This window comes from Heterodontus francisci, unplaced genomic scaffold (genome assembly GCF_036365525.1).
Source record: "Heterodontus francisci isolate sHetFra1 unplaced genomic scaffold, sHetFra1.hap1 HAP1_SCAFFOLD_61, whole genome shotgun sequence".
Classification (NCBI taxonomy): domain Eukaryota; kingdom Metazoa; phylum Chordata; class Chondrichthyes; order Heterodontiformes; family Heterodontidae; genus Heterodontus; species Heterodontus francisci.
Genome location: NW_027141441.1, coordinates 1940420 through 1951029, shown reverse-complemented (window position 1 = coordinate 1951029; position 10610 = coordinate 1940420). Strand labels below are relative to the sequence as shown.

Below are 10610 nucleotides of genomic sequence, written 5' to 3'. Positions count from 1 at the left end.
GACTGCAGAAATTACCGAGGCATCTGCATGCTAAGTATTGTGGGGAAGATCTTTGCTCGCATTTCTCGGACCGGATTGCAGACCCTGACATCACACATCTATCCTGAGTCTCAGTGCAGCTTCAGAGCTGGCAGATTGACAGTCGACATGATTGTCTCACGTCGGCAGTTACAGGAGAAGTACTGTGAACAGTACAGACCACTCTACATTGTCTTTATAGACATCACCAAGGCCTTGGATCTTGTCAGCAAAGAAAGACTCTTCAAACTGCTATGGAAACTAGGCTGCCCTCCTGAACTCTTGGACCTCATCGCTTCTTTCTACGAAAACATGCACAGTTCCGTGAGTTACAATAGAGCAACATCAGACGCTTTCACGATCAGCAGTGGGATAAAGCAGGTTGCGTCCTGGTGCCAACTCTCTTCGGAACATAGGAGGAGTCCATTCAGCCCGTCCAGCCTGCTCTGTCATTCAATGATCATGGCTGATCATCTACCTCAACACTGCTTTCCCGTGCTATCCCCATATCCCTTGAAGTCATGAGTATCACGATTTCTATCAATTTCTGTCTTGAACATGCTCAATGATTGAACTTCCACAGACCCCTGGGGTAGAGAATTCCAAAGATTCACCACCCTCTGAATGAAGAAATTCCACCCATCTCAGTTTTAAATGGCCTATCCCTTATTATGAGACTATGTCTCCTGGTTTTGGATTCACCAACCAGCGCAAACATCCTGTCTACATCCACACTGTCACACCCTGTAAGAATATTGCAAGTTTCAATGAGATCACCTCTCACTCTTCGAAACTTTAAGGAATACAGGCCCAGTTTCTTCATTGGACAATCCCACTATCCCAGGGATTCATCTGGTGACCCTCTGCTGCACTCCCTCTATGGCAAGTATATCCTTCCTTAGATAAGGAAGCCAAAACTGGACACAATGCTCCAGCGCGGTCTCACCAAGACTCTGTACAATTGCAGCAAGACATCTTTACTCCTGTTCTCAAGACCCTTTGTGTGAAGGCCAACATACCATTTGCCTTCCTAATTGATCGCTGCACCTGCATGTGAGCTTTTAGTGTCTCATGAACAAGGACACCCAGGTCCCTTTGGACATTAACAGTTCTTAAGTTCTCACCATTTAAGAAATATTCTATCTTTCTGTTTATTCTACCAAAGTGGATAACTTCACATTTATTCACATTATTTTCCATCTGTCATGTTCTTTCCCATTCACTTAGCCTCTCCAAGACCCCTGGAAACCTCCTTGTAACTTCCTCACAGCTCACATCCTTTACAATTGGCATATTCTTCTCCATGCTGCTATTTTACAGTTTCAGTGACTCAGATGGGGGTGTCCACCTGCATACCAGAGCTGACGACAAGCTGTTCAACTTGGCAAGACTGCGCGCCATGACCAAAGTGGGTAAATTCCTAGTCTGTGAGTTGCTCTTTGCTGATGATGCTGTGCTAACATCCCATAATGAAGTTCACTTGCAGCAGCTTGTAGATCGCTTCTCCCTGGCCTGCAAGGAATTTGGACTGGTGACCAGCATCAGGAAGATCAAAGTTATGGGTCAGGACGTGGAGACTCCACCTTCCATCAACATCGACAACCTCACTTTGGAGGTTGTCAACAGCTTTACATACCTTGGATCAACAATCACCAGCAATCTGTCCCTTGATACTGAAATCAGCACCAGGATTGCCAATGCTGCAGCTGTCATGTCAAAGTTGAGAAGACGAGTATGAACCGACAGCAAACTGATCGAAAATATAAAGCTCTGCGTGTACCAGGCTTGTGTTCTCAGCACCCTCCTTTACAATAGAGAAGCATCAACAACTTATGCAATTCAAGAAAAGCAGCTGAACAGCTTCCACCTCCGCTGCCTCAGATGGATATTGGGCATCTCCTGGCAGGACAGAGAGCCGAAGGCGGAAGTACACCAGCGTGCAGGGATCTGCAGCATGTTTGCCCTCTTGAGTCAGCGGTGACTCTGTTGACTGGGTCATGTGTGCTGAATGGATGACGGTCGCCTTGCCAAAGACACGCTCTTTGGTGAGCTTGCTATCAGCACGAGACCAACAGGTCACCCACGTCTGTGATACATGGACATCTGCAAGAGAGATCTCAAGCTGACTGGGATTGGAGTCGATGCATGGGAAGTCCTTCCTGCTGACTGGAATTCCTGGAGAAAGGCATTCAGGAAGACCATGGGAAAAGCAGAGGACAAAAGAAATGACCATTTGGAGGGAAAGAGAGCCCAGAGGAAGGAAAAATTATCAGTCGACCTCAGGCCAATGATATTCATCTGTACCAGCTGCGGAAGGGATTGTCACACGCGAGTCGTCCTCCACAGCCACAACAAATGATGTTTAATACAGAAGTGACGAACACCCTGGGTGTAGCCCATCACCTTCCGAGACGGACGGTTGCCTATTACAATTACAACTACAGCTACAACTACAAGAGCGGGCCAGAGGCTGGGAACTCTGCGGCAACTAACTCAACTCTTGACTCACCAAAGCCTGCCCACCATCTACAAGGCACAAGTCAGGAATTTGATGGAATACTCATGCCTGGATGAGTGCAGCTCCAACAACACTCAAGTGATTGACACCATCAGGTCAAAGCAGCCCACTTGATTGGCACCCCATCCACCACCTTAAACATTCATTCCCTCTAGCACCAGTGCAGAGTGGCAACAGTGTGTAACATTTACAATACGTACTGCAGCAACTTACCAAGCCTCCTTCAACAGCACCTTCCAACCCACAAACACTACCAGCAAGAAGGATAAAGGCAGCAGACGCATGGGAACATCACCACCTTCAAGTTCCCCTCCAAGTCACACACCATCTTGACTTGGCACTGTACCGCCATTCCTTCACTGTTGCAGGGTCAACAACCAGGAACACCCTCCCAACAAGCACTGTGGAGGTGCCAGAGGATTGAACAGTGGCAAATGTGACTTCCTATTTCAACAAAGGGTGTAAGGACAATCCAGGTAACTACAGGCCAGTTAGATTAACAGCAGTGGTGAGTAAGGTTTTAGGAACAATAATTAGGGAAAAAAAGCAACAGTCACTTGGAGAGATTTGAGTTAATTGAGGAGAGTGAGCATGGATTAATAAATGGGATTTCATGCTTGACTAACTGCATTTTTTGATGAACAAACAGGAGGATGATGGATTTTAAGACAGGATGGATGGATGGATTAAGAATGGATGAGAAGGTACCACATAAAAGGGCGGTGAACAAAATTGAGGTTCATGGAATAGGAGACTCTCTGTCCAATTGGATAGAAAATTGCCTGAAGGACAGAAAATAAAGAGTCGTAGTAAATGGTTCTTTGGCAGACTGGAGGATAGTCGACAGTGGGTGTTCTCCAATGGTCACTGCGAGAACCACTGCTTTTCCTGCGATATGTAAATGACTAGGATCTTGGAATATAGAGTAGAATCTCAAAATATACCGAAAGCACCAAACCTGGAAGAGTGGTAAACAGTGAGGATGAAATGACCTGCCTGCAACAGGACAGTGATAGGCAGAATGGGCAGACAGGTGGCAGATGGAATTTAATATGACTTGTGTGAGGTGATGCACTTGAGCAGAAGGAACAGGGAGAGGCAATATATACTTAATGGCACAGTTCTAAAGAGAGCTAAAAATAATACTTTTTGCAAATGGCTTGTTGGTCTGGGGGTATGTTTTTCACTTTGGGTGTGTGATTGGATAGCATGTGAAAGGTCCTGTTTTCAAATCCTGCATGACCTCTACTTCATTTGTGTTTTTAGTTGAAGGTCATTGATTGGTTGCAGCCTTACAAAAAGCGGAGTTGACTTTCACACGGAGCCTATTTGAGGACCAGAGAACTGGATTCAAAGAGCCTGTTGACAAAATTGAAATGAACTAAATGTACAGATTGCCAAGTGTGTGTATGAAGGTGAAGCAGTAACTGAGAGCTGGATCCAAAAACTACAGGACTGGGTTCTGGTATGGAATGGAATTCTTCTGTGTTTCTGTTGTTTGTCTTGGATTAACTCATCGATTTTTTGTTTTTCACTTTGCCGATGCGTTTGAATAATTGTGGATCCTTCTTCAGGGTATTTTCTTTCACCAGGTAGTTCTGACCTCTGATGATGTTGATCGTAATCAGCTTCAACTCGCTGATAGTTTTGGAAGTGAGCAGATTTCCTTTGCTTGAGTCTGCAACATGTAACTCACTCTGACATGTGGATCCATGGCAGGATTTGAAAGCTGCCCCAGCATCGGAGCAAACATTGCATCCATACAATAAGAGACCGAGTAGAAGTGATAGTTCAGTCAGTCGAACATGAGACTTTTCATCTCAGGGTTGTGAGTTTGAGTGCCATTCTGTTTCTCCATTTTTTTAGGCTTCACTAGCAGAGAGTACAAGGAGTGTTTGCAATGAAATTCAACAACAGTATGAGAAAGTCTCACTTTGATTCGGGAATCTTATCTCTCTGCAGCATCTCACTGTGAAAGATTGAACTTTATCTCATTTCATTGTCAGCTCAGAGTCACTGCGGCTCAGTGGGACTTCTGGCTGACTCCCGCTTCACAATCCATCAGTACTGAGAAAGCAATGGGGAATATTACTCACATGTTGTGTTCTGTAACCTTTTGGAAAAAATTGAATTATGTATTTTCTTCCAAAACATTCATTCTCAGTTCTGGGAAAAATAGAGAATATGATTGACTGTATCAGTAAGTGGGAAAAGTTAAAATATGCTGTGACCAGTGGAGAAATGGGATGAGAATAAATAGTAGCAAAATACTGCGGATGCTGGAAATCTGAAATAAAAACAATAAATGCTGGAACCACTCAGCAGGTCTGGCAGCATCTGTGGAAAGAGAAGCAGAGTTAACGTTTCGGGTCAATGACCCTTCTTCGGAAGTTCCGAAGAAGGGTCACTGACCCAAAACGTTAACTCTGCTTCTCTTTCCACAGATGCTGCCAGACCTGCGAAGTGGTTCCAGCATTTGTTGTTTTTTTTTTAGAATAAATAGTGCCCTTCTCTGATTTCAACTGCACAAGCGCTTTCAATCTGGCTCTGTAGCTTAGTTGGTTACAGCACCTGTCTAGTAAACAGGAGATCCTGGTTTCAACTCCCAGCTGAGCCTTATTACAGTGTGCTTTAGAAGTTTCCTAATCAATAATTTTATCCATGTCTTGTGAACTTTGACTTCGAATTCAAATTTCATAATGAATTTCAGTCACAGGAGAAAACAGCCATTGTGAAGGATCTGAGTTTGGAATGGCTGTTCCTCCTTGTACAGAAATTCAGTGCTGATATTTCAAAGGCAACTTCTTTCATAGAAGTTTGTTCACAGATGCATTAAACCTGGAAAAAAGCTCGACATTCATCTCACTGAAGGAAAGTGTGACCGTGTTGTATGTTTCAGAGTGTTTCTGTCGTTATGTGTTGCTTTCAACCGTGACTGGGACATGACGCAAGCGAGAGGGTTGAGCCGAGGTTTGGAATATTTGTCAGTCAGGAACAAGAAAAATCAAAGGAAGCGAATAAGAAAACCTGTGTCTCATGTGGTTACCGAGAGACGGTGAGAAGATATTAAACTTTGTTCTATTCAATACAGCTGTGATTAACTTTGACCTTTTCTGCCTTTTGTAAACAGTATTTGAAGTGTCTCGGGAACAGTGTTCAGTGGGGTCTGGGTGAGCAGTTGCGGAGTGTAACAGGGTCAGGACTGGATGCAGGAAGTTCTCTGACAGTCTCTCTCTCTCTCTCTGATGGGTTTGAGTTGATTTTCAACTGGCAGCTGTTGGTGTTTCAATAAATGAAACAAGTTCCCTCCACCCATTTTTTGGACAGACAGTGTATTACAAGGATGTAAAGGGTTAATGCTGAAAACAGTGGGATCAACCCCTCCCACTGTCAGAGTGATGATGTAACAGTCACATGAGATGAGGTTTGGGAGGAGAGAGCAGCACCAAGGATGTCAGTTTCGGAGGCTTGATGAGTGTGTATATAGTATTGTGTAAATTAGAAAAGAGTTCTTAGTTCTTTCAGCTGGAAATGTGTCCAGAAAATATCGAGAAACTCACAATTTTATTATTCAGGAGTCGAAACACAGATATTAATTCCAAGTGACAGTTCTGGGTTCATTTAACAAAAAAAAACGGGAGAGAATAATATCACTCACTGATTGAAATCCCCCAGTGAGGAGACAGTTAAACAGGTGATCTATTGGGGCATCCTTCGATCCAAGGTTTCGGCAGCATTTAATCTCTCTTTTTGGTGAAATTCTTTGTTATTTGCATCTTCTTTTTAATCCAGCTTTGATGGGTGGGTGAAAAAACTCAAAAAAACTGAACAGTTCCATCCTTTCTTTTCTTCCTTCTTCCCTTCTTTCCATCAGTTTCGTTTTTCTGTCCCAGATCAATATAATGATGAGAATCCCAATTTAATCTGCTGTTTTATCCATTCCAATCAAAATTCAACATTCCAATCATATCTATTTGTTATTCCACAGTCTTTTACTCTGTTGTATTTTCTCACAGTCTGTTTGATGATCAATGTTACATCTCACTCTGTCCTGGTGAAGATCAGAAGCAGTGATATCTGTTTACACCACCCGACAAGTCGGCCTGAAGCTGTGCCTCGCCGATCATGTGGAGTTAGGAACATCGGAACATAGGAGCAGGAGTCGGCCATTCAGCCCATCGAGCCTGCCCCACCATTCAATATGATCATGTGTTGATCATCCACTTCAATGCCCTTTTCCCCACACTTTCCTCATATTCCCTTACACCATTTGTATTTAGAAATCTGTCAATCTCTGCTTTAAACATACTCAATGACTGAGCTTCCACAGCCCTCTGGGGTAAAGAATTCCAAAGATTCACAACCTTCTGAGTAACAACATTTCTCCTCATCTCTGTCCCATGTGTCCTTGGGGGTGCTTTTGCTAACGCTGTTGGGGAGGGTTTAAACTAATGTGGCAGGGGGATGGGAACCAAATGAGGAGGTCAGTGGACAGTAAGGAGGTAGTAACTAAAGCCTGTAAGGAACCAGATAATGAAGTCAGCGTGACTAAGGGGAAGAGTAGGCAGGGAGTAGATGATGAACGCAGAGGGACTGGTGGTCTGAGGTGCATTTGTTTTAATGCAAGAAGCGTAGTAGGTGAGGCAGATGAACTTAGGGCTTAGATTAGGACCTGGGAGTATGATGTTATTGCTATTACTGAGACTTGGTTGAGGGAAGGGCACGATTGGCAACTAAATATCCCAGGATATCAATGCTTCAGGCGGGATAGAGAGGGAGGTAAAAGGGGTGGAGGAGTTGCATTACTGGTCAAAGAGGATATCACAGCTGTGCTGAAGGAGGGCACTATGGAGGACTCGAGCAGTGAGGCAATATGGGCAGAACTCAGAAATAGGAAGGGTGCGGTAACAATGTTGGGGCTGTACTGCAGGCCTCCCAACAGCAAGCATGAGATAGAGGTACAAATATGTGAACAGATTATGGAAAGATGTAGGAGCAACAGGGTGGTGGTGATAGGAGATTTTAATTTTCCCAACATTGACTGGGATTCACTTAGTGTTAGAGGTCTAGATGGAGCAGAATTTGTAAGGAGCATCCAGGAAGGTTTTCCAGAGCAGTATGTAAATAGTCCAACTCGGGAAGGGGCCAGACTGGACCTGGTGTTGGGGAATGAGCCCGGCCAGGTGGTTGAAGTTTCAGTAGGGGACTACTTTGGGAATAGTGATCACAATTCGGTAAGTCTTAGAATACTCATGGACAAAGATGAGAGTGGTTTAAAGGAAGAGTGCTAAATTGGGGGAAGGCCAACGATACCAACATTCGGCAGGAGCTGGGGAATGTAGAGTGGGAGCAGCTGTTTGAAGATAAATCCACATTTGATATGTGGGAGGCTTTTAAAGAGAGGTTGATTTAGCGTGCAAGAGAGACATGTTCCTGTGAAAATGAGGGATAGAAATGGCAAGATATGGGAACCATGGATGACAGGTGAAATTGTGAAACTAGCTAAGAGGAAAAAGGAAGCATAAATAAGGTCGAGGCAGCTGAAGAAAGACGAAGCTTTGGAAGAATATTGGGAATGTAGGACCAATCTGAAACGAGGAATTAAGAGGGCTAAAAGGGGTCATGAAATATCTTTAGCAAACAAGGTTAAGGAAAATCCCAAAGCCTTTTATTCATATATAAGGAGCAAGAGGGTAACTAGAGAAAGGATTGGCCCACTCAAGGACAAAGGAGAAAAATTATGCGTGGAGTCAGAGAAAATGGGTGAGATTCCAAATGAGTACTTTGCATCGGTATTCACCGAGGAGAGGGACATGACAGATGTTGAGGTTAGGGATAGATGTTTGATTACTCTACGTCAAGTCGGCATAAGGAGGGAGGAAGTGTTGGGTATTCCAAAAGGCATTAAGGTGGACAAGTCCCCAGGTCCGGATGGGATCTATCCCAGGTTACTGAGGGAAGCGAGAGAGGAAATAGCTGGGGCCTTAACAGATATCTTTGCAGCATCCTTAAACACGGGTGAGGTCCCGGAGGACTGGAGAATTGCTAATGTTGTTCCCTTGTTTAAGAAGGGTAGCAGGGATAATCCAGGTAATTATAGACCGGTGAGCCTGACGTCAGTGGTAGGGAAGCTGCTGGAGAAGATACTTAGGGATAGGATCTATTCCCATTTGGAAGAAAATGGGCTTATCAGTGATAGGCAACATGGTTTTGTGCAGGGAAGGTCATGTCTTACCAACTTAATAGAATTCTTTGAGGAAGTGACAAAATTGATTGATGAGGGAAGGGCTGTAGCTGTCATGTACATGGACTTCAGTAAGGCGTTTGATAAGGTTCCCCATGGTAGGTTGATGGAGAAATTGAAGTCGCATGGGGTCCAGGGTGTACTAGCTAGATGGATAAAGAACTGGCTGGGCAACAGGAGACAGAGAGTAGCAGTGGAAGGGAGTTTCTCAAAATGGAGACGTGTGACCAGTGGTGTTCCACAGGGACCCGTGCTGGGACCACTGTTGTTTGTGATATACATAAATGATTTGGAGGAAAGTATAGGTGGTCTGATTAGCAAGTTTGCAGACGACACTAAGATTGGTGGAGTAGCAGATAGTGAAGGGGACTGTCAGAGGATACAGCAGAATATGGATAGGTTGGAGAGTTGGGCAGAGAAATGGCAGATGGAGTTCAATCCGGGCAAATGCGAGGTGGTGCATTTTGTAGGATCCAATTCAAGAGTGAACTATACAATAAATGGAAAAGTCCTGGGGAAAATTGATGTACAGAGAGATTTGGGTGTTCAGGTCCATTGTTCCCTGAAGGTGGCAACGCAGGTCAATGGAGTGGTCAAGAAGGCATACGGCATGCTTTCCTTCATCGGACGGGGTATTGAGTACAAGAGTTGAAAGGTCATGTTACAGTTGTATAAGACTTTGGTTCGGCCACATTTGGAATACTGCGTGCAGTTCTGGTCGCCACATTACCAAAAGGATGTAGATGCTTTGGAGAGGGTGCAGAGGAGGTTCACCAGGATGTTGCCTGGTATGGAGGGCGCTAGCTATGAATAGAGGTTGAGTAGATTAGGATTATTTTCATTAGAAAGGCCGAGGTTGAGGGGGGACCTGATTGAGGTGTACAAAATCATGAGAGGTATAGACAGGGTGGATAGCAAGACGCTTTTTCCCAGAGTGGGGGATTCAATTACGAGGGGTCACGAGTTCAACGTGAGAGGGGAAAAGTTTAGGGGTGATATGCGTGGAAGGTTCTTTACACAGAGGGTGGTGGGTGCCTGGAACACGTTGCCAGCGGAGGTGGTAGACGTGGACACGATCGCGTCTTTTAAGATGTATCTAGACAGATACATGAATGGGCAGGAAGCAAAGAGATACAGACCCTTAGCAAATAGGCGACAGGTTTAGATAGAGGATCTGGATCAGCGCAGGCTTGGAGGGCCGAAGGGCCTGTTCCTGTGCTGTAATTTTCTTTGTTCTTTGTTCTAAGTGGTTTCCCCATTATTTTGAAATTGCGTCCCCTGGTTCTCGACTCCCCAACCAGGAGAAACATCTCAGCTGCATCTACCCTGACTGTCCTTTAAGTATTTTGTGGGTTTCAATGGGATCACCTCTCATTCTTTGAAACTCTAGAGAATACAGCCCGTTTCCCCAATCTCTCTTCATAGGACAGTCCCACCATCCCAGGAACAAGTCTGATGAACCTTTGTTGCACTCCCTCTGTGGCAATAATATCCTTCCTAAGGTCAGGGGACCAAAACTGCACACAGTACTCCAAGTGCGGTCTCACCAAGGTTCTTTACATTTGAAGCAAGAATTCACTATTCCTGTACTCAAATCCTCTTGCGATAAAGGCTAACATACTTTTAGCCTTCTTAATTGCTTGCTGCACCTACATGTCAGCTTTCAGTGACTTATTGACATGGACACCCAGATCACCCTTATATTCTGTACCTCAGCTAATAAAGGAAAGGATTCCATATACTTGCTGAACCACCTTATTGACCTGTCCTGCTACCTTCAGGGATCTGTGGACATTCACTCCAACGTCCCTCACTTCCTCTACACCATTC

The 10610-nt window shown here is 44.5% G+C and overlaps 1 non-coding gene across 1 annotated transcript; it reads left to right on the top strand.

Moving 5' to 3' along the window:
- Positions 1-5079: 5079 nt before the first annotated feature.
- Positions 5080-5153, top strand: trnat-agu (transfer RNA threonine (anticodon AGU)). The gene has a single exon. It is a non-coding gene; the product is annotated as a tRNA-Thr (tRNA).
- The last annotated feature ends 5457 nt before the right edge of the window (positions 5154-10610 follow it).